The 24,286-nt window shown below is 42.9% G+C and overlaps 1 protein-coding gene and 1 long non-coding RNA gene across 14 annotated transcripts in view; both read left to right on the top strand.

The window, feature by feature from the left end:
• LOC125182440 (uncharacterized) overlaps positions 1-24,266 on the top strand; it is a 34,892-nt gene extending 10,626 nt beyond the window's left edge. Inside the window, exon 3 of the long non-coding RNA XR_010830847.1 lies at positions 24-24,266. This is a non-coding gene — a long non-coding RNA (uncharacterized lncRNA). The remainder of the gene's footprint in view (positions 1-23) is intronic.
• The window catches only part of PLCB1 (phospholipase C beta 1), a 432,352-nt gene that overhangs the window by 106,981 nt on the left and 301,085 nt on the right, over positions 1-24,286 (top strand). The gene's annotated exons all lie outside the window — the stretch shown is intronic.

Here is a 24,286-nt window from a genome sequence, read left to right as displayed (position 1 = left end):
CTTTTTTCTTTCTCTCCCTTTAGAAAGAACAAGGGGGAGAGACAGTAATTGACCACAAAATGACTGTTTCCATCCAGAAAAATCTGTTTTGTCTGTGCTGTGACTTCCTATTTACTTAAGAAGAACAAATATGGGAAATCACTATGGAAAAGGCAAAATGTTGATGATTTTTTATTGGATTATTATTGGATGTTGTTGATGATGACAATAAATATTTAAAACTTAGAAATAACTGATTAAAAATGCACTGGAAGTTTCATGCTCTAGTTTTTATTTTAGTTGAACAGGCCTTTTGTACAGGAGGTGCTCCTACCCAGAGTTTGTTGTTTGGGGCTGCTGAAGGTGGGTAGGCTTGTAAGGAGAAGCCTGGGGGAAATTTCCTGAAGTTTGGGTTTTGCAAACTCATGTTACTGACAAGATAGCTACCTGCTATTAGGCTCGTTTTGTGTTGATGTATTCTGCATATACGCTATGAAAAGCACTCAGAGCTCACCATCTTCATTCTTTTATGTGCTGCCTATAAATCTCGGTGTTAAGAGAATGGTAAGGCACCTTTGATTAATGGTGTAGGGTGAAGGCTTTTTCTCAGCCCCCTCCGAGTTTTTGCTGCTACCAGGAGGGAAGGAGAAGGTGAGCCTGAGGAGTACGCCCAGATCTGCGGGGCTGGAAATTGATTTTCTGCTTCTGTTGGCTTTCAGGAAGGATATTGCCATTCTTCATTTTGCATGGTATCAATTACCATAAACTCATTTTATTGCGCTGTTCATTTATGGTTGACAAGAACAGTCTTGTGCCTGCATCTGAGAGCTGCTGCAGTAGGTTCAGGGTGATGTGCTGGGCAAGTTCTGCTGCTTCCAAAGGACGAAGTGGAGCTCCCAGACCAGGTGAACTGTATTTCTCATCTCTTCAGGCAGAGTCCCAGGTTTCTGCATATTCAATTATTTATCGACTCTGTTTAGTGAAACTAACTACAGTTACAGAAAACACAGATCAAAATGCAGATTGGGGTTTATTGGTTGGTTGTTTGGGAAAGTAGTCCTTTTAAAGGGATTGAGAGAGGTGGAGGGGGAGGGAAACAGCGATGGCTGTGATGATGCTGGGAACTCCTGTTGAATATATTGTCAGGAGGTGCTACGTGGTTGGTTTCTTCTACATTACTCCATGCATTTTACATTAATCTTTCTGTTCAAAAGTAGAAACAGAGACTGAGATAACTGGAGTGACAATCAGGATCTTGCTTTCAGCCAGTGCCCATAAAGAAATCCATTTTTAAGGTGACTGTTTAAAACTGCAGGATTTCAGGGATTGCAGTAGTTCTGTCTATTCCCCTTTTTTCCTTTTTTCTTTAGCATATGTTAGAAGTTATGGCTGCTTACTGGCTTTTTATAGTTTTCTTTTTCTCTTTTGAATGCACTTAGAGTTGTTGTTGTTGTTAAAGAAGTATAAGGGAGTATATGCAACAAAATTGTCTCAAGTGTTTGGAGCTTTTATTAACATGCTCCATCCCACAGACAAGAACATGTCTTTAAGTTCTTGAGTTCAAGTTTTGTCTGGGCATGAGACCAAGGACTGCAAATTTACATCCAAATCTTATATGTGATCCTATGTTAAACACATCCAGATGGTAGGTGATATTCTAATGTTAACAGTCTGCTTCTCCTCCCTCTGCTGCCTTCCAAGAAGTTGCTGACAAGTCTTTCTGACAGTCTTTTTTAAGTAAATGAGATCAAGTATACTGAAGGTCTTTTATAGCAACAACCCCTGAGAAAGCTTAGACTTTGCAGTATTCCCGCAGAACATTTTTTCCTACATCTCTGTGATTTTGGTTCATCATGGATACAAACTCTCATCTAAATTATGCAGATTAGGTGATATTATTCTAGTTCATTGGAAGGATATGGAAATTAAATATTCTTCTTTTACGACCTGAGTATAAAAGAAACTGAGTCTGTCTTTGTCAAAGATAATTTTGTTTGTTTTCATCTGATTGCCCTGATCTTACTGCACTTCAGCTCTTTAACTCCTTACGTCTCTAAAGTTAATATGGCACGAAGTTGGCTGTTGTACTTACTGCAGTCTGTTTTTCAGGTGTATGTTAAGGAGATAGATTTAAATTACCGTGATCATTGATACCTAGCAATTCACAAATGGATGCTCTCCTTGGTAATGTAGGTTTCTTGGCTTGACTTGGTTTATTCAGCAGGTGGGTGGGTCAGCCTCCTGTTCCAGCTCTCTCGTGCCATGCAGTCATGAAGCCTCATTTGTCTTTAGTTGTCCTTAGGCGTAGTTTTGGATGTGGCTTATTTTAAAACGGCTATGTTTGCGTACATGTGCTGTGAGACCGCAGAAAAGCTCCTTGTTTGTCTCCTGCAAAAGTATGTGCAGCAATGCGGAAGCAGTCCCTTCCAGATGCTGATCAGTTGGGTAGCCAGTGTACAACTTTTATTTGAATGAAGTATGCGGTAACATTAATCTACAAAACTATTTGAGAAGAGATGCTCCAAAGGAAAACATGAACTGTGTTTCCTGATGTGTAATGTTTGGTTGGTTGCATAGGAAAAGAGTTCTTCAGGAGTGTTACCAGTTGCTTCATAGAAATGTTGCTATTGTTTAAAATTATTCATTTTAGAATGGCACTTGCATACTGTGGGCTTTTACTTGAACTTTGCAAGTGGTGATGCCCAAAAGCCTGAAAATGATGTTCACTGCTGTCAGATCTGCAAAAGCCTCTACCAAAGGAAAGGTTTCCATCCACCCAGAGAAACAAGCTGCTAGCAGGACAGGTGCAGAGCTCAGAAGCTCCTCCAAATTTACACCATGTTGGCAGGATGCCCTGGCTGCTTCAGGTGTGCAGCAGCTCCTCAGCACCTGCAGGACCTGAAGTTCCCCAGGCAGGGAGTAAAATGTGCTCTTTGAACCCAAGTGTGGGGTTGTTCACACACACACAAATGACTTCTAACTTGACAGTGTGTTCTGCGTACATAAATAAACATGGCCCTGTAGGGTAATATTCTCAATCTGTTGTGCAGGACTGTAAATGTCTCATATCAGTGGTAATTAGAGACATGCATCGTGCCAATTCCAGGTTTCAGCATTGCCAGCTGTCACCTTCACAGCCCGAGCACAGTCTGTACCGAGACCGACTCCTGGTGGGCTCTGAAGGTTTGCTGAGAGCATGATGCCAGCTCCAAAGAGTTAAAATACTGTATATTTTCTGGAGACAGGCCACGTGCAACTCTTGCTGTCAAAGTGGAGCTATAATGCGTTGACACCAATGTGTCATCTCTCTGACAGTGGGATCCGTACCAAAGGAATAAGGGTTTATTCATTCCCGTCCTCTCGGGGTGACATAGCTCAGCCTGTCAATTAGTAGTGACTTTTCAGTTTAGAACTAATTCATACTGATTTAATTCAAACCTGGGCCTGCAGTTAGCTCGTCAAGCTCAAAACCACGCTAGAACTCCAGAAAGTTAGGCTTTTATGATGGGAAGTAGAGAAATTGAATTTATAATACACAATAACTTGTATAATAATTCGGGGGCACCTCACTGCTTGCAGTGTGCGGAGCAGTCTGCAGTGGCTTTTCAGGAGCTCAAAAGGTAGCTGCCCTTCTGCTGCTCCCTGCAAGCTTTCCAAGCTAATTCACACCACTGCAATAATTTGTTTGATTCTTTTCCCATTAACTTTAGGCCATCTGTACTGCAGCTTTTGCGTCACTCGGTTTGTCTCCCAGAGCAAAGATAGAGTTAAATTCAGCGGGGTCATAACCGTGCAGGCAGTGAAGCAGGCTGCGTGCACAGCGTGTGGCTGGCCAGCTGGGATTTATTTGCCCGTGTGGTGGCAGGAGAGGGTGGGTTGGGGAAGGCCAGAAAAAAAAACACGTACACTTAAAAAAAAAAAAAAAAAGAGGATCTAAAATAGCATTATCTGTTCGTTCTTCTCTTGTATCTGTCTTTGCTCTGTCTCCTGCTGTGAAAGATTTACTGGTTTGCGTGTGTGCGAATGTCGAAGTAAAATTCCTGTAAACCTTTATTAGCTGGAAGGAAGTCTGTTGGACTGGGAATTAGGAGACTTGGCCTTGTTTTCCAGACTAGATACAGACTTCCTGGGTAAGCAAGGAAGGGTTCACGTAACCTTTCTTTGCTTCAGGCCTTGATCTCCAACGTGCCATTGATATTCCTTCCCTTCTCTCTTCCTTCATGCCTTGCCTGAGCTGATACTTCTTTGAGACAGCCCTGGAACGGGTGTAACCAGGGTCTCGTGGAGACCTTGAAGTCGTAACTTTTAACAAAAATCATAGTTACATTCAAAAAGCAGAGAAGCCGATGACTTTCTTGGAGTGCAGACTGTATTAAAAAGTTTATAGTTATTTGACTGCCAGTAAAAAACCAACTTTTCAGCTTTTTGTGAGGTGTGGGAGTACCATATGCCAAACTGGAGCTCATCATTTGAAAATGTCAGAAAGTATCTTCTAGGTTGTTTCTAGTTTGTGGGTTTTATTTGTGTTCTTGTGTTTTCCACTTAATCAGCTGGTGGCCAGTTGGCATCAATGCTTGTGTGCTGGCAAATTTCTCCCTGTACTTCGTCTGTTTGCTTAATGCTGCCTCTACGGTTGGGTGGGTCTGTTAGAAAAGGTGGCGATTCGAATGGAGCAAATGGAGCTTTCTGACTGTTTCTTCGCTGCTTTCGCTACTTTTGATGACACAATTAAAGATAAAGCATTTATTTTTGTATTCTGTAGTCACTGGAAATAATTGTTCCCAGTTATTGCTCAGAGGTGAAAACCTAAAGCACCACCAGGAGCTGAAAAACCTGCAGGCACTGCTGGGCTCCAAGCAGTGTCCGGCACAGACTTTGCTGATGAGATTTTGCTGGGCACCGCATCCATCCTCATTTTAATGCAGCAGGACTGTTGCTTGACATCTAACACTGACCAAGTGGTGAGCAGTGCAGCTGGACCACGAAGTGGTTAGTTGTAGAGCCACCAGGTAATACCACCTTCACTGCTGCCTCACTGCTAAAACCCTGAGTGAGGGAATTTCAGGCATCACAACGTGTCCAACTAAAGAGTGATTTGGAGCAGGTGCTTTTGATCTGGAAAATCTTTGAAAAGATTTTGAGGATGCAGCATTGCTAATGCAAGGCTGATGTTGGGCTTGAGCAGGTCGTCGACAGCTGCGATAGGAAGAAAGCGAAAGGCTTCAGCTGGTAGTGGGGAAGGGACCTTGCCAAATAGTGGCAGCTCGCAAAGCAGCTTGCCTGGGAATACGCAAAGCAGACAAATCATGAATTTTGGTATCCTGTGGGGAGAGGCAGCATGGTGCCAAGCCTGTGCTTGGGGCAAAATTCGGATTAGTGTTAAACTTTCTCAGCAAGGTGTGAGTATGTCTAGTGTCTATATGATGCTGTAAATGGCCAAATTAGCTTTTATTTTGTTAAATCAACTCAGTGCTGGCTAAGAAGGCTAACTGGCCTTCTGTGGAAGGTTAAAATGTGTAAATGAGCAGTCCTGCCTGGTGTAAACCAATGCGCTTGCAGAGGGAAGTACTTCTCCCTCCCATGGTGTGGAGGCTCCAGAGGGGGCTGGTGAGTAACCATTTCATGCAAACCTCCAGCAGCTAACAACTCGGTTTGCTGACAGCTAGGCTGGATTAGCAGCGATTGCCTGCAAGCAAAGAGCTGTGACTCACTCGCTGTTCATCTCCTGAGCCTTCCGATTTCCTCAGAATGTTCCTTGGAGTTAGGCTTAAATGAACTATTCATAATTATCTCTGGATATCTCCTTCTTCTTAAAGCTTTCCTAAGTCTGCAGGCAAATCAACTGTCCTGACTCTCCAGAATATTCCCCAGTTTACTGGGAGGGTGTGTGTGGGGTGAATTAAAAGGGTTTACTTTAGCTAAATTCTTTCATTGATACTACTCAAAGTGGTGTTGTGTGTTTTTGTTGTTGTTGTTTTCTGTTGTTGTTTGTCTTTACAATGAACGTTTTCTGTAATTTTTCTGAAATCCTTCTGCTGGAACTTGGAGCATTCTCCCCAGCATTTACTTTCCTTTCCAGTTTTGGCTCTGGGATGCAACACAAACCATTTTAGCTCTAAAGATTTCTAGGGGTGAAAGAAAAATGATTAACCAGAATCAACTAGTGTTCCTGGCTGCCTGACTTACAAACCATCCCATCTTGAATTCACTGCAAAGTATTCCTGCTTCCTTTTCATCTGTGGTAGCACTTCATGATCACTGTTATCAGATGCTTCAACGAGAGTGCTGTGAGTGAGTCCACCTCAGGAGAGGGGGTTATGTGCAACTAATGAACACCTGAATGCAAGTGGAAGGCAAAGATTGAGCTGGTTGATTCAAGGACAGAGAGCCAGTACTGGAAATACTTGAGTTTCTCACACTATGCAAACAACCCCAATTAACCAGGATCTTCGTCAGCCAAGGCAATCTGTCTGACCCTGACTTTGCACGCTTACCTCCTTCTTTGGATTCCAGCAAAGTGCTTCAAAAATACTTCATGCTGTGCCCAGCAAGATTGAGGAAGAGATGGCTGCCCCTAGCACTTCTTGTCCTCTTGTGTCCTTTTTCACCTGTCACAAGCAATCAGGATGTTACAGTGCTGAAGTCAGGAGTGAAGTTGCTTCAAGGCCCATGGTACTGATTGTCCAGGAGCAGAGACTGCATAATGTGCACCCTACCAGTGCGCTGTTACTGTCACACATGGGCAGAACTGAAGTCTTTTTCTAGACCCTTTGCAACTTGTGAGAGGTACTTTAATGATTTAGGAGCTGAAACATAACAACTCCATACGTTTTTTTTCTTCCTTCCTTTTCCTTTAAATGCCTCCTTAGAATTCTACCTTCATGTGGTACTTGAATTTCTGCCACAGCATTTCTTATTAATGCTGTAGAGTGTACACAACCTTGAGAGATGGCACTTCATTACATATTTGCAAGACGAGATTTTTTTTCATGGGCTACCTTAACGGGCTTGCGGTTTACTTCAGGTTAGGGCCAGTCACTGGATTTGCTGTATTTTTTTCCTTCTCTATTCCTTTTTTCTTGTCAACATGGCTACGTTCTTCCTATTCATAAAAGCAGCATGTTGCTCTTCAGTTTGAAAACATTGCATAATGTATATATTGGTGATTAAACAGGAAATATCTGAGAGGGAAGGAGGCTTGGAGAAAGCTTGTGGCGCCAAACAAACCTCTTCTATTTCCAGAGTTGTGCTTTCCAAAATATCTAGGCCTTGCACCTGTTTAACCGACACATCAGTCGGACAATAGTTTGCCTGTGTGTTGTTGATGTAGAATAGTAATGAGTCAATACCATAGTTTCTCTGCCCTGTAACTTGTTTTTAAGGAGAAGGGGGAAAAAAACAGAGGAAAGAGATTGTGAATCTGTGTGTGTGTGTGTCCCTTCGTGCTCTTGGTTATTTAAGCATCTTAAAGAATCCCGCTGTGAATCTGGAGTGCCTGAGGCTGTGCAGCTTTGGGCTTCCTCGGACCCCACATGGTTTTCCCAGAGAGGTTTGTGCTGTTTTTTTTTCTGGGGAGCTGGAGGGAGCTTGCCTGTCCTGGGGAGCTGTCCCTTGGCCCTGCTTGCAAATGGCTGTAGTCACCTTCCTTCGGGCTGCGAAGGGCTGGAATGGTGCTCATCCAAGCCGGCTTCTTCTTTCCCGTCTGCATGGGACAACATAAGGTAGCGTCGCGGTTTTCCTTTTGGCAGCCTTGGAAGAAAAGGAGGGTGAGGAAGCTGGAGACCCACCCCTGCTTCCCCGGGCAGCTTTGCACCATTGTGGCATTTTGTGGTCATGGTGCAAACTCCTGACCACTTCAAATATGAGCCAGATAGCTCTGCGATCTAGTGATCTATTGGCAGAGTGATCCTCTAACATAATAACTGGCTGGCCGCCACTGTAGTCACATCTGGGTTTGACTCGTGTTCCCCTGTCAATAACCCAAACCCAGACAAGCAGCTTCCCCAGCAGCTGCGCAGAGGCGCGATGAAAGGCTCCGGCCTGGCTGCGGTGCGTTGGGAGCCCTGGTGTTGTTAATGGAAGCTGACAGTCGAACATCCCACTCCATCTGCTCCCAGTTTATACCTCGAGATTTATTGTCTCTTGAAAAGATAAAGACTTTCAAAACAGAATTACTGGTTCTGAAAGCTGCAGGGGTATCTGCCCTTCCATACTTTAAAGCTCAAAAGCAGAAGAAAGGTGTTTTTAAATGAAAGCAATGCCTTTTCCCCTGCCCCTCACTTAGGATTTTCAATTGTTTGGCTGATGGCTTGGCAATTGTTTGGCTTCAGGAACAGGGACTAACAGGTCTCTTGTGCTTCTACAGCCTGGACATGAGAGTTTTACTCATTCACAGCAGTAAGAGATGCACGAAGTATCCTGGCCAGCCCCAGAAGCTCAGCTGATTGGGGGAAGATGCCAGGAAGATTAAATGTGCTTTGGGTCCATCTCTTAGGATTTGGAAAGCAGGGTCCAGCCAGGCTGGGGACATCACCTTGGGAAAAGTTGATGGGGCTGGGCGGTGGGATCTTCAGCAAGCAAGGCAGCTGTGGCTGGGAAGTGGCAGAGGCTGCTTCTGGCTCATGCTGGAGCTGTTTGTGGAACTTGAGGAAAATGTTTTGGGGTGGACGTTTGCCAGAAGGCTTTATATACTCTTGTGAAGTTTATATAGCTGGAGGTAGCCTAGTGCTGGTTCAGCTGTGGACTTAAGTCCCCAGCTTGCAGCTGTGGCAAGTGCTGACGTTTGCAAAGCAGGTGAAACTCCTGTGTGGTAGTCTTGAAGGAGTCCTGCTGAGCTACTCCAGCTTCTGCCTTCTCAGTGCTGCAGAGGAAGGGAAGGGCAATGTTAATCCCGGAGGACCATGTACGTAGTACATGGAGCAGCAGTTAGGGTGGGAAGGGTTGTCTGTTTTCTAGAATGACACAAGAAACTTAATCACTAATATTCTTGTAAATATCACCTCAGTTTTAAGTCCTTACCCATATTGGCTGAGTTTGAAAGTTTGATTTGATGTGTCTCATAATGAAAGGAAAAGCCCTGAAACTGAAAATCTATCAAAGCCAGAAAGAGGAAAATAAAAAGAAAAAATTGCAATGCTAAACTCTTCTGGTTTTCCCTCTAAAATCTAAAGAAAAAGCGAAGCCTAAAAAAGTAGCATCTGGATACAGATAGTTCAGAATAACAGCTGTGGTTTTTGCAACCTTGTGGGATAGATCATAGGCAGAGAATTGAAGAGACAGGTATAAAAACCATCAGTTGCATAGAATGAAGCTGAGGAATTTTGCCTTTACTGCCAATGTGCAGAGCTGTTAAGGTATTCACACCCATCTGAAACACCTAATGCTCGATTCCCTTGCTGGAGGACTTGGGCGTTGGGGAAAACAAACAAAACCCCACCACACACACAGTCAAGAGAATGACAAAGCTAGAATTGCTGTATGACTGAGGAAGAAAAATATTCACAAAGGAGGACAAGTGTTTGTCCAAATTTTTGAATTGTGGAAGTGTCAGATCACTTTAGGAGAACCTGCTGTTTCTAATAGGACAGTGTGTATTCCAGCTTCATTGAGTTGCTTCTGTTATGCTTAATTTGTTTATACTGCTTAATTGCCAACTGTTAAATAACTTGATTTAAAGTTTATCTGTTTTGCTTTTATTGGTAGAACAATCTCAAACATTTTTCCTCCTAGAAAACTAAATCCTAAGTATGTAGAACTCCTTTTCAAAACCTTAGAACGAACAAAATCTGTGTTAAAACAGCTAAAAGATGTTTCTCAGCCCTGGTCACAACTGACTGATAGCTTTACCCAATCTCCGCTGCATGTCAGGAGAGATTTGATATATGGTTAGTAAATTTGCTTGCAAAAAAATGTAGTTTTTCTGACAATGTACTTTGCAAATGTAAAATATAAAGTCAGAAAGAGTTTATCCTTAGCCACGGACATTTACTAATGTGAAAATGCCTTAAATTCTACTCAGACTGGGACGTTGGGTACAGAACATGCTTTCTTACCATTAAGATGGTTTTAAATTATTCTCTCAGGCTACAAATAATATATTGCTGATATTGTATATTCTTCATAATATTCTTCTTGTTAGGTTACAGAGATCATCCCCATTATTGTTCGCATCCAGCAGTACCACCGGAAGTGCACAGAGTGCTGTGCTTGTTGTGATCAGGCAACTCGAGTTTTCCATGAGCCTCTTGGGCAAATCAGTGCCCCTTCTGCCCCTCATCCTTGAATCATAGAAGATGGGAACCTTGGGTTGATCCGCATTGAAATCTCTTTGCTCTTGGCTTCAGGGGAGATTTGAATCAGTCCTATAGTGAGAGCAAAACAGGAAATCACTGATTCAAATAGCCAGATTTGTTGAGTAATTATTGAAATGTTGCCATTGGTCATTTAACTGGAATTCTGTACACTGTATAAATAGAAATGGTGAAAAGTATCCTGCTGTAGTGCTTAAATAAGCATGTTATTAGAAAATTTTAGGAGAAAGCATGAGGAATGTTGCTGTGCTGGCAGCACAGCTCTGCGTTTTCTATTTTAGGGGGGGTGGGCGAGGCTCCTTGTTTTTCTTCCCCTTATCATGCTACTTGAAGGATTCTGATTTAAAGAGAAAAAGGAAAGGGGAGACCTAATTTGTAGAAAAGGAGGTTTTCAAACAAGCAAACACTCAGTGGGGATTAGATTATGAAAATTCCTCAATTCTGAAGATCTCAAATCTTGAGTCTTCTAATCCCCATGCGTGCTTTGGGGTTTTCCCCCCCAGTCTCTCTTGAGTTGTTCAAAACAGTTGTGCAGGGTAAGCTCTGTGGCAGGTCATGTAGCTGAGGGGTTTGTGTGTGTCGCATAGAAGAGTGTGGTTAGTGTGCTAGAAGCCAGGGTTCATTTTCTTCTGTAAAGAAAAAAAAAAAAAAAAAAAGAAAAAACTTTGGCTCTTCCAGTGATCCAAAAAATATTATGAATGTCCTTTGGAACTTGAAGATTAAATATCTGCAATGGGACTTCCATTATAGGTGCAACATCTAATTTCAAAGATAGCTTCTGAAAACACAGAAAGCTAAGTCCTTCAGGACCTCATGCCACCTTGCAAGGGGACTGGTAAAATGGTAGTGAAATAGTTCTGAGAGATGTTACATGGCTGATCATGGCATGTGTGTTCGTTAGTGGTCGACTAGTCACAAAATTATCTCATGTTCCCAGCCCATGCTTTGAAACAAGGGGTTTGTCTGATGCTACTAAAATGTTTCCTTGTTTTTAAGTTCCCAAAGTTAGCAAGTGCTGTAGGACAACAAAAATGGGCTGCTCTGTTTTCTTACGTTGAAGGTAGAAGTGGAGGAAAACAATATACAGCTGTTTAGATGACATGATACAGAAAAGTCTAAATTGACCAGCTGTAGAAAATGAGTAGAAATGGGCATTAAAACTTAGAGTGAGAGTTGAAGCTGAATCCTTTCTATCTGCATGTTGTACCACTGACCTTTTGTTATCTGGCCAGAAAGTTGATAATGTGGTAGCTAATGATGAAGCAACAAATTTGTCCTCATTTTTTTAAATACCACACTGCAGTATTAATGTGAGCTGCCCTGTGAAAATCTATCCCTTTTAACAATCCTGCTGACAGCTGTTTTCCTCAGCCCTTGATTCACAACTCATCTGGTGACTGCCGATTGCCCTTACGGCCGCGCTGGCATTTCTGTTTCCATGGCACTGGTTTGCACATGGAGGCAGCGCTGGAGTGTGTGCCTTGCATGCTCCTACTGGGTTAATTGTTCTCATCTGGGGCAGAGGTGTCGGGCAGCTGCCTAAATGAAGTTTGCTGAGGATGAAGTATGAATCCGTAAACTTGACCTGCCAGTGACCAAGAACTTGTTGTGCTATCTCATAATTATTAATTTTTTTAATGTAAAAGTAGTACCATAAGCTTTGCCTTGCTTTTTCTGACGGTATGGGTATTAAGCTGTAAGTGAAGGGTAATGTGTTCAATTATCTTCATGATTTAGAAAATTAAACACCTGTTTTGAATGGGATCTTTTCCGCTGTTTTAGTGTCCGAAGTTTCAGTTTCAGCAACCCAGTTGATGGCACAACGCTACGCGTGCCAGCTCTGCTGCTTTGATGAGAGCAGCTGCTGTGCTGGTGGGCACGTGCAGCCGGCAGGAGGGGATTAAAGCTTCCCAAATGGAGAGAGGTATTTGTACGTGCCATGGATGCTTTGTGCCTTACAAGTGTACCCCAAATCTTTCCTTTGAAGGATGACTACCTCACTCTTTGTGAATATACACACAAATGCCTTCACTTGTACTCTCTAATTAACACACACAAAAAAGAAGAAAAAAAAAAAAAACAACCAACAGTAAGAAAGCATTGGAAAGGATTTAAGATTTCTCAGTCAGTAAGTTAAAAGTATTGGCTCCGCAGCAAATGAGACCTAAAGGCCTCCACTATGCATCCTCCCTAAAATGGGGAATGCATCATCACTAGCAATGTATGCAAGGTTGAAAACATGCCTTACTGCAAAGCTTGAGGCACTTGGCACCCAGTGCATGGGACTCAGATGCTCTGGAAACTTGTCTCTCAGTGCCTGTGCTCCCTGAGGTTCTCCATGCAGAAGTAAGCCGAGCTGCCATATGATCCCTTCCCAGGAAGGAGGAGATGAATACAGTGCTTTCCTGAACACCAGGGAGCCTGGGACAGCACTGGAGGTCAGCAGCACTCGGGAGGGTAATGTACATCTCCGCTGCATGGAGGACTGGGTCTGGGCCAAAAGAGAAATGGATTCTTGGCATGTGCCCATCTCGCTACCCAGCCAGCTCCCCAAGGTCACGCAGGAGTTTTGTGTGTGGATGGAAGGGGCTTTGGACCAGCCTCTGCAATCTGGACTGGGATAGCTCGTTGTGAAGACATGCCCAGGCGGTTTGCATGGCACCTCCCAGCAATTCTGGAGAAAATGGGGTGCTGACAACAAAATTGGACTGATTTTGACGATAAGACTTGTGCTTCCTTCCTGCTTCTCCTAGCCTTGTTTATTGTTTTATTTCAATTCCTCTACCAAATTAAGCAGATAAGTGTGGGCAGCAGCCTCTGTCTCTGTTCTCCCTCATCAGCACCCAGGCAAAGGGGCTTTTCTTGGGATGGCTCTGGCTGGCAAAGCCTCCAGCACGACCTGTGCCTCGCGGGGCAGGTGGAACTGAGAGACAGAGATGTGCTGCCAGAGACCTCAGTGCGACCTGGAGAGGAAGTCTTTAGCATTGAAATAACAGTTTGCAGGTGCCAAAAAAGGGATTATTAGAAAAATCTGTCAGTAGTATTCTATTCTCCACTCAAAAGTGCTAACTTTGAATTTTTTTTTTTTAAGAGGGCATTTGATATGCCTTGTTATCCTTGTGAGATCACCCTATAGATATAGTTCTCTTAATTGCGACGTGCTTAATTGAGACAGCCACTTTTACTGGGACATCTCCCAGGGAACCATCTTCACCTAATGATTATCAATGCCAATGGTTGTTGCCTAATCAGGTCAGTGCCATAAATCCCACTTAACAAGAATGCATTCAGTGAGTATCAAGTGATTAAACAGGTGTTAAAGAAGTGTGGGATGCTGTGTTTAAACACAGAGAAAACCAAAACAACACGAAAAGCAGTAGGTTGGGATCTCAAAATAGTAAGTGCTATCTTTATCCCTTCTTTTCATTTAGTCAAGGGCTTCCTATGGTAAGTCTCAAATCTCACTTGGAATTTTTCATCTTCATGGGGGGAGTGCTCCTTTGAATGAAAGCTGAGCTGATGCTCAGGGAGTCTGCACCGGTTCCTGACTGCTCTGATTAGGTTTGCTACTTATGCGGGACTTCCCAAAGATCCTTAAATACTTTAGGAATTTATATATGTTCAGGGATGTTACTTTGTTGTTGTTGCTTAACGATAGTTGATATAGCGTAGCCATAGAAGAGAGCAGTGTGCCCTGGAGCTGGGTAGCTGGATCCTTCTGCCACTATTGATTTAAGAGCCTTATGGTAATGCAGAAAGCCAATAGTGTGTAGTGCTGATATGGCCCCTTATTTTCCAGGCGCTGCGAGAATGCTTACAGTCCCTGCATCCTGCTGCTGCCTCCTTGTCCTGAATACAAATGGAAGCTGTTGTCTGGTTTTGTTCCCCTCTGCAAATGCAAGCAGGCCAGAAGCGCGCCTCCATTTCCCATGGCGCAACTTAGCCCTTAATGGGGAGGTTTATTGTGTCAGGATTCTGCTGTGCAAGTTGTGTTCTCCATTTTTGATCTGATTGCGCCCTATAATCCCTATTGATTTAACAAAATGCAATTGTGACATATCTTGTGAGTATGCAGTACTGAATTGAATGTGGGAGAGAAGCTTAATCAGCTCTCTGTAAAAAAAAAAAAAAAAAAAAAAAACAAAAAAAAACCTGAGAACAAAAGGTGCATATTTTCTAACAGAAAACTACTATTTGATATACAAATTCTAGGGTGTCATGCAAACCTCTGCAGTGCGAGGATCTTCATGGTAGCAGTGAGTCTGCCCCACTGATTTGATGTGAAATGCGTACAGGTCTCCATGTGCATCTGAATAAACCAGCTAGCCACAGTTACTTTACTTCACCTTCTGTAAGCAGGCCTCTATGTTCTGAGCATTCACATGGCCCCAATTACTCTAACATTTTGTTTGCAGACTTCTAGGTTTTCCCAGATGTTTTCCTAGCAACCATGCCAGCTTTGAGAGTTGTCATTTTGTATTTGTTGAATGTCAGCTAAGGAAGAATCTCTGGACTTTTTTTGGGTCAGATCTCAGTATCTGTTTCAATTGAAGGGTGGATTATTTTTTTTTAATTTAAGTAATTACTATCAGGCACAAAACTGTAGTGCAAAGAAGCACCATCCCTCTTTTCTTGATGCCTTTCCTGCCTCTCTGTTAGGCAGAGGCTGTAGTTCTGTCCAGCCCTTTTGTGGAGGTTAACTTTATTTTACCTCCCAGTCTGTTTTATGTTCCCTTTGGTCTTCAATAATATAATGACTAACAAAGACCAGAGAAAAAATGCATCTTTTGCTCTAGAAAGATATTTATGCATTGAATATCTCCACTGTAGTATAATAACTTCTTGAAATATACTAAAATGTCATTTAAAATCTCAATTCTCCTACCCCCTTCTTCCTCATTCTACGCACTAATTTAATGGATCATTAGGAGTATTAAATAGAAATAGCTCTATATTCTGTTACACAGCAAGCTCGGTGTCGCAAGACATTTTGGAACTTGCAGGAAGCAAGGCTGGCATTATAGCAGCTACTTCATTTTTGCTGTGCTTCTCTAGCTTCAGTACACAGCCACCAGATGCAGAGGGACAGGTTGCGATAAATCTTTAATAGGAGCCTTACTTAATATTGCAGAACTAAAAACTTCCATAGGAATGGAAGAGATGTTACTGGCACATATTCACAGCATCACGCAAGGTATGTGCCTGAGCTGGGTGAATTTTGATTCTGGCACAAAAGCGAAACCTATGTAACTTAAAATACTGCCCTTGTAAAGTACTGAGTTACTCAGCTTCTTTTGATAGACTTCTGAAATTTTGCACTACTTTTATTTCATTTGTAGATAAAAAGTTCCAAACAAGCACAGAATGTAGTCCTTGTTCAGCAGTTACGGCTGCAGAGGGAGAGGCCAGCAAAATTCATCCTTGGGGTGAGCCCTGTGCAGTTGTCCCAGCCGTGGGCTCCAGCTGCTGTGGCTTGCAAGCCCAGTGGCCTCCTTGTCAGGCTTTCTGGTGGTGCTCAGTGTTTCCAGCCCACTGTAGTCCTTGTTAGAGGAAGGCAAAGGTTGCAAACCTCTCTCTCTCTACCAGAGCTAGTCTTGCTCAGGCTCCTCAAGCATTTAGGAATGACAGTTACAGAGCCTGGCACTATGTACCGGCTTTCTCATGTTTTTCTCTTCTCTTATTTTATTCCCTGGTGCAGTAGGTTCTCCATTCTTTCTGTGGGCTGGGTCTTTTCTAGCAGAAAGTGATTCAGACTGTTCTAGTGTAATGCAGCAAGTCCTTGTGCATTACGTCAAAACACTTCTTTCCCTGCTTACTCCTGCAGCGTTTGCTTATAGTAGGAATAGTCCGGGTTTGACCTGTTGCCTTTGTTGATTGTAAGATGACCAGTGAGGGAGCGTGTTTTGGGAGAGGTGAGGATGTGGGAAAGACAGCGCAATTCTCCAAGAACTCTGCTGTGTTATTTGCACAACCCACAAAATAACCTGTTAAAAATATGCAAAAAGGTCAGTGAGATAATGGAGGGATTTAGCTACCTGGGCACCAGTGGCTGTGATCCATTAAAAAGGAAATAAAATGGGAGCTAAGTGTGTGCTGCTAGCCTTGGCTTGCTTCCTAATTCAAAACACGTGTGAACTGGCAAAGGAGAGAGCAATGCTAGTAATTCAGAGAATAATGAGTGAGGATGTGAGACTAGAAGTGAAACAGCTGTGAAGGAGCTAACAGAAAATAAAAGTTTAACAGAGTGGATGTTAAACATACCTGAAAGATGAGATTGAATCAGTGAATTCAGAAGAGGTGTAGAGGAATGAGAAAGAAATATGTATTAACACCAGAGTCTTCCATACAGATATTAAGAGTAGCTCACTGCTAGATGTTGAGTTCTTTGAACAATTTGCCTAAATGGGAACTAACTGAGCCCTTCTGAAACTTCTGAAATTTTGGTCCCAATGGTGAGTATCAAATGCTTGGAAACCCTGGCTATAGGTGGGATAAGAACCCTGTAATTTATTCCAAGTCTGAATTCTTTCCGTGCCAGCAGCCATCCTTTGGGGGCACAACTGGCTTGCTTTAATCCCTCCCATCACACTGCTATGGCTGCCTTTCGCTGTTAATGGCTGTCTTGCTTTGCAACTTATTTTAAGGGGTTTGGATCTGTTGTTTGGTTCCCATCCTAGAGGACTGATGCAGTTTAATTAATCCAAAGATCAAAAACTATTTTTTGCCTGGACTTTTCCCTTTGATTTTTTTTTTCCTGGCTTGACTAATCCAGTAGGAAACATATTCTCATCAACAGAGATCTGATCACACAGGTCCCCCACAGCAACGTTGTGCTTCTGTAGCAGGAGAGAAGTGATTAAAGACAGAAAAAATAACAAACAAATAAGGTGAAGAAAACCAGAACAAATCCTCTGCCCCCAAACCTTACTTCTTCTCAGAGCTGCGTGTTTTGGGACTGTGCGGATCAGTGAGGAAGTGCACTGTGTGATTAAAGGAAGGAAATCAGCTGTTCAGATAACTAAAATAAAGCCAAAGAAAACAGATGAATAGGTAAACAGAAGAAAGAAAGAATAGGTGCAATTAACGTGTAGCAATAACAAATCATGGGAATGGGAGGTTATAGGTGCTTGCTGGAAGCAAACAGAGAATGAGAGGAAGATGGGGGAAAAGAGAACTTCTCCTTCCCGCCAGCTTGATGTATCTTCCAGTCAGTCACCCTTCAGAAAATGTGAAAGGATTTTGGCACCCAAAAATAGGTCTGGATTTTCTGTATTATTCACCCTTGCATTACAGGTTGTGCCCATTAATGGGTCCCACTGGCACCAAAATCCATGTTGCCATTTTCAGAAGGCCTCAGTCTCTGAAAGGAGAGGGACTTGAAAATAATCTTCCAGTGGCTCCTGAGCTGTTTTGAAAATGTAGCTTGTCAGGATCTTGTCAGATTTGCATGCTTGAAGATTGGTATTTGTGGTCTGAATGGGTTCATGAGCATCTTGTCACAGTGAAGATAGGTTGTAATGTTTTTTTTTTTTGGAAATCAGTATTCTTTATATACACAGTGTTTTATGACTTGTAGTTTTCTGTACTGGCCTCTTGTCTGTAGCTTCTTAGAAATATTTTGACTTGCTTCTGTGGCAGTGACAGTGTAGAGACCCATGTTCCTTGTGTTCTCGGTTTGGTGCTTGCTGGTCAACGAGAACCAGAAACTTAGAACAAGAAAGTTAGGTGGTTTAGTGGCTGCACTAAAAGCTAGCTCACTGTCGTATGTGGCCATCGAGCTGGGTTATTCTTCTGTCATGAAAGGTGTGTCAAATTAAGTTCTGGCTTTAGGCTTTTGGACTCAGTTCCTCCTTTTCTTTCCTAGGGAAATGATGTTATTGACTTGAACAAGTGAGTTTAGTTGGTTTGGGTAGAATAGTTAAAGCTCTCTTTTCTCGTTAAGATGCCATTTTTACATATGCTTTATAAGCTGGAAGCTAAGTAAATCAACTGGGGATACACTGAGTAGCAGGCAGTGGTAGAAAGGCTCACTGCTGGAACCGCTGGGCAGAATCCACTGCTGTAAGGTCCGGGCTCATCTTCGCTACACGTGAGTCCCACGCAGGGAAAGTTTGAACACCTTGTTAGGTACAGCTCTGAAGATGCACTGGAAGCAATTCTCTTTAATGGGAATAAACGGCAATTAGAAGTTAATTGCCTCTCCGGTAGATGATTAACATTCAGCCTTCCAGATAGCCTTTCCATACTTCTGATAGGATGTGTAGCTTATGTTTATTCACGAAAACCCAGGAGCGGGGAGTCTGACGTTGCCATCTCTGTGGTTTGCACTTTCTGTATTGGCTTTCCTACTTTTTCAGATCTGATTCCACCCTGTCTCTCTCCAGATACTCCTTATTAAAATAATCCTTTGTGAAGTGACAGGCACACAAAAATCTGGGAAAAGAAATGAAGCAGAGGATGATTTGAGGTGCTGATAAAAGGCAATCAGCTGGAAAGAGCAAAGCATGAGGCATCCAATGTGATCTGTCTGGCATGTGCCTAATTAGCATGTGCCTTCAGGCTTGCAGCCGGGCAAGAGATGGGAAGTTCACTCAGCAAGTTCACTTGTGGTCTCTGCACAGCTTTTCACACACGGAGGGGGAAAAAAAGAAAAGGTGAAAAAACTATTTGCTAGGATGAGCAATAGGACCCTGAAAGGCAATGTAGAAAACAAAAAGGCTTTGCTCGAGTACTGAAGCAGCTAATAAGGTAATTAGAACTGTGAAAAGTTGACAAAGCACTAGAGCAAGATGAATTGCATCCCCAAATGCTACGGGAAATGGGCAAGGAACTAGAACAGCCTCCCTAAATGAACTTTTGACACGTAACCCTCATTAACTGTAACAGAAATTGCAGGTATGACACAAAAACATTTCTCTCCTTTTAAAGTGCAGAGCTCCCAAAGGACTGGGAAGGTGGTGGACATAATGTGCACAGTTTACAAGGAAAACAAGGAGGAATAAAAATATTACAGATGTACTTGCTAACAATGAGAAAAACTGGGGAGAGAGGAAGTTGCTGAAAGTTGGTGGAAATATTTACCAGGAGTGGTAGAACTGCCATTGGAATAGCTAAAAGCCAAAAGTTAAGTACAAGTGTTTTCATTCCCAATTTATATGCAGTTAAATTAGCATCGCTGTAATTGAAGAGTAGGGACTGTATTGCAGCGTGTTTGCCTTGGCTCTAGCCAAAGACAGCGCTGAGTGCTGCATGGGCTTCCAGGCACTGCTGTGGTACAGATAATAACAATTCTGTCAATCTTTGCAGCTTTTCCTGACGTACTTCTGGCCTGACGCACCCCTCCTTTCCTGCCCATCACCTTGCCATCATTTAGTATAAAACCAACAGCAACAACAAAAAGCTATGAAGGAAATTTTAACAAAATATTTACCTGTGGAGGTGCTGACACTTGCTGCTTTTATGGGTTTGCAAAAGAACACAGCAGTCCTTCGTTGGAGTCAGACTTCATGCTCCATTTTTGTCTTCCCTGAAAATAGTTTATACTTGTTAAAATACATCATTTGCAGCACTTGTCTAGAGGAGAACATTGTTTTCCTTTTTTTTTTCCTCTTCCTTCTGAGTGCGTGAAACTAATCAGGTTTTTCTGTTCAGAAAAAAAAGAGGGACTTTTTAAAATTCTGTATTTTGTTTACATCTGTAACATTGCTTTATAAAAATGTAAGGCTGTGCTATGCTTCAGTTCCTTGCATGAATCCTACATACATGCATTACTTCTCTGGCAATATATTCTGAGTTTTTTCAGATCACGTTTAAAAATACTTCATCCAGTTGATATGAAGGCAACCCTGAAAATAGTAGACTAAGGGTAATATCTTTGTATTTCCTATTGACATAAGGTATTTCCATACCGAAATGCCCTTGTGGATATACGTTCTTTTCTCCTGACCTGATTTTGCTCATTTTTGGTGTGGTACAGTAGTCCTTAGTACTCTTTTGAAAGTGATGAATACCTTCTGTTAGGCAGAGTGAATGAAGGCTTTTGCAATCTAGTGTTATAAAAGTAGATTCAGCCTCATTAAGATGAAGGGAAAGACTCCCATTGATTTCAGTGGAGTTGATTCAGGCTCATATCCTCAATTTAATGAAAAACATTATCCACATGACTGTCATTAACTCTGTTTGCAAAACAGACAGCAAGATATGACTCCAGATTTCTTCCGAGACATACTATGATGATGATCATCATCCTGTAGAGCAGACAAATGTACCTTGTGTTTAGAAGAGGATCGTTTACTGCCTGAATTTTGCCATGCATTTTTTCACATTACACCTGTTTTCCTCTTAGAATAATTTACTCTCTGAATGCACGAGAAAAAATTCACTGCAGTCTTTGTAGGCGTTCATTTCCTAAATTCAAACCACTGGCTTGGCCACGGGCGGTGATTCAGCAAACCTTAGTGGGTTTACCCAGAGGGCTGGAGGCAGGGCCGTATTATCGGCGGAGGTTCTGCTGTCAGGTCAGCACTCATGTGCCACTTTCACTTCTGCAGGGGAGCAGGTAGGCTGGCAGGAGTGCCCACGTGAAAGCAGAGCCGTGGGGTGTTAACCCACGGTCCCATGGCTGAGAGCATCCCCCAGCAGAGGGCTGTGTGGCCCTGCGCTGGGGTAATGGGCAAATGGGTCACCGCCTGGATTTTAGCTTTAGTGTTTCCTTATTGGAATGGTGACCAGCGCGCGCTTTTGGGAAAGCTACCGTAATGCATCATTGTAGTTTTTGTTTAGTGGTAGGAAATGTCGTTTCCTTGCACTTTTTAACCTTGTGAACTCGTTTTAAAAATTGTGACTCGTATCAGGAGGGCAAGATGCCAAGGCACAATCAGCTAACACAAAGGAAACTAAATTTGGACCGGCAATATGAAAAATCTAGTCCATTGAAATCAGTGGTGAAATTCCCATTGATGTCAGAGGTGCTGTTATTTTACCCTTGGTTTTCATGGTTTTTGTATGTTCATAAGTCCTGTGAAGTTGCAGTTACATCCTAAGCCTCGTGATATTTGGCTTTGCCTTTAAAGCCCAATTCCTGCAGTCCCATGATTATGTGGCAGTCAGGTTTGTGCTTGTGTTCAGAAAGGAATTTTCTTGCTTTCATAGTTGAAAAAACTATGAAATAGTTACAAAATGAACAAGAAGGGAAACAACAGAGAAGCTGAAATGCATTATGTTCTAAAACCATACAGTACGTGAGCTTGTTTGAAGGTTTGCTTGGTGTCACTGGGCACAAATATAAAATACGAGCTGTCACGGGGGTGGAGCCCTGGATGTACGTTTGGTGGTAGAGGTGGGACAATATCCCAAACCAGTATTTTTTCCAGCTAATGGAAGTGACATTGGAGAGTGTTTTTTAAAAAAAGAGAAGCATGTGCCAACTTCACAGTACTGACGTACAATTCAAAACAGATTAAAAGGAGATTAAATGCCTTTGAAGACGGCAGGCTCTGCCAACACCATAGGTCTGCTGACTGTCGGCTCTGCAGCCGTGCAGGTCACAGTGTTTTTTGTGGGCACATCTTTCAAGTGTCACAGGATCTCTCAATTCCTTTCTGCAAAGGGAGGAGCTATGATGTGGGCTGCATGTCCCGGTTTCTTATTTTGAAGTGATTGCCAAACATTCTCTTCAAAGGTGATATATTTTAAGGAATTTCTTGCTTGTTTATCTTTTTAAGTTGATTTCCTCGGTGGGTGGTGTTTGTTTTTTTTTTTTTGGTTCTTCTGGTGCATGCACGAGGAAGATTGGGCTTGGAAGGGCAGAGGGGGCCTGTTTACTTTTTGCCACAAAAGAAATTTTTCTCTTCTCCCTTGTGGCTAAACAACAAGCTGTCAAATACTAGGATAAGTTGAAGCTGACTGTCCATGACATGCACCATTGCTACAAACAAACCAAAAGTATTTTTTATGTATGTTTTTAAGCTCATATGCAATTTAAAATTAGCCCCCAAATTAGTTTGGCTTGGCTGCTCGTGGGAAGACACGCAATTCCTTCCCAAATTCAAGTACGGCTACATGCTGCCATTTGCTGTATGTACTCAAGACAAGGTCAGATGCTGATAGCAAGAGATTCGTGAGGAAATACGTACTAATGCTGCAAAACAGCAGCAGGATGTAAATGGGCTCCTCTTGGAAAGCAGAAAGGAAAAAATAGGGTTAATTTATCTTCTCCATCTTCTCATAGAAAACATTCAGTCAGCATTTAAAGAGGATGTCTAAGACCTTAATTTAAAATGTAAAACTGATTTCTCTCTCTCTCTCTCTCTTCTCCTGCCTCTTTTCCAAGTGAATGTTTTGAAATAAAGCTCTCAGGGCTCCTTCTCTTCTTGCTCCAAAACCAAAAGTGTGCACAAATTGCAGAAGAGCGCAGGTACAGGACATTTTAGAAAATACGAGGAATAATTGAACAGAAAGTGGAGAAAGAAGTTAACAGGCAATGCGATGAAGAGTCTTACCCCGGTCTCACTCACGCATCCACGCATCTAGTTTTGCAGTAGTGGTGAGAAAAGATGACGGGAGATGAGGGTGGAAGCTCCTCTGCTGTCCCCTTCTGAGAGTGGCATAGGCTCAAGTTTTTTGGTGCTCGTCCCTCAGCCACACTATGGCTTCTCCATTTTGTGTGTGTGCCGGGAGGGCAGCAGCAATGCTTTGCTTCCAGCACCCAGGGAAGAGTCTGCGCTTGGTTTGGCACCAGTCAGTGGTGCTGCCTGCCCCCTAAAGTAGAGATGTTCTGGTGCTGAAAACGGCTTTTTCTTTCTGCCTCTTGCTTGTCTGTGCTGGCCAGCCAAAGGATGCGCTTGCTCCACCTTAACGGGTAATGACATGCTAAATGAACCCTTGGCACTTCATTCTGGTCAGAGTGAGCATCCTGAGCCTGAAGTAAGAGTACGTTGGGTTTGTGTGAGGGAAGGAGATTCTATTTGCGTCGAGGGGTCATTTGTGAAACCCTAACATTGCACACCCAAGCCCAGCACCGGGTACGTGCGGTTGAAATTGCTGGCAGAAAGCATTCTTACAGTGTGTCTGGTGTCAGGAACGGCTGCCAGCCAGTCTGTTTGCCTGCTTTAACTTCTTTTAAGTGAAAATGAACCTCAGAGCATCACTGCCCAAATGCAATCTCTACAGCTGTTTAAGGGTCTCCTTTGAAAGTCACACAAAAAACACCCCATCCTACAGCGCAGCTGCTCCAAGCCTGGTGTTGCAAGATCCCATCACTGAGGTCCGGTGCCCAAATTCAGGCACTGTTGCTCTGAATGCAGCTACTGCTCGCCTGACCACTTATCCTGTGTGTATTACAGGAACGGAAATATTGAAAGAGGGAGACGAAACCACAGAAAGGGAATGGCAGATGAATGGAAGCGGGAGCTGCAGGTTGTGAGATGTAATGCTGTGAGCGCCCACACGTAGTCAGCGCAGCTATTACGCTTTACGGAGTGCCAGTCTGTTACTTCAAGCAAATGTCTGCTTCTGAATTTCCCATCTAACCGTTTTGAGTGTTTTAGACCCTGCCCATGCATAGAACAGTTTAGTACTGAATTACATGGATGCATGGCTAGCATTAGTGTCGTCTTATCACCGCTCTTGTTTTCATTATAAAGAGTGCGGACCCTAAAGTAACATTTCTATTCTGCTGGTGATTTTGGAGCAGTTTTTAACAAATACCTCAAGTAGCAGAAATGGAAATCGGGTCTTAAAATTCCCCTTCCCTCTTGCCTGCTGCTCCGTACTCAGCAACACCTTGTGCTGTGTTAGCAAGATGCTGGGGAAGGGCAGCTGCGGCAATTAGTTGGGGTAGCGACTTCCAGCACTCTGCTTTAGGAATTTGTGTTGTGCACAACCTTCCCTTGACTGCGGGCAGCTGCTGAAACCACCCACCAGTGCCGGCTGGGGACCGCGCACAGGATTCCCTAGAAACGGTATCTGGTTTTATGTTCAGTAAACCCTTTGCTTTG

This window comes from Anser cygnoides, chromosome 3, assembly GCF_040182565.1.
Source record: "Anser cygnoides isolate HZ-2024a breed goose chromosome 3, Taihu_goose_T2T_genome, whole genome shotgun sequence".
In the NCBI taxonomy this organism is placed as follows: domain Eukaryota; kingdom Metazoa; phylum Chordata; class Aves; order Anseriformes; family Anatidae; genus Anser; species Anser cygnoides.
Note: the sequence above shows the minus strand (reverse complement) of the source record. Positions and strands in the feature narration are given on the sequence as shown.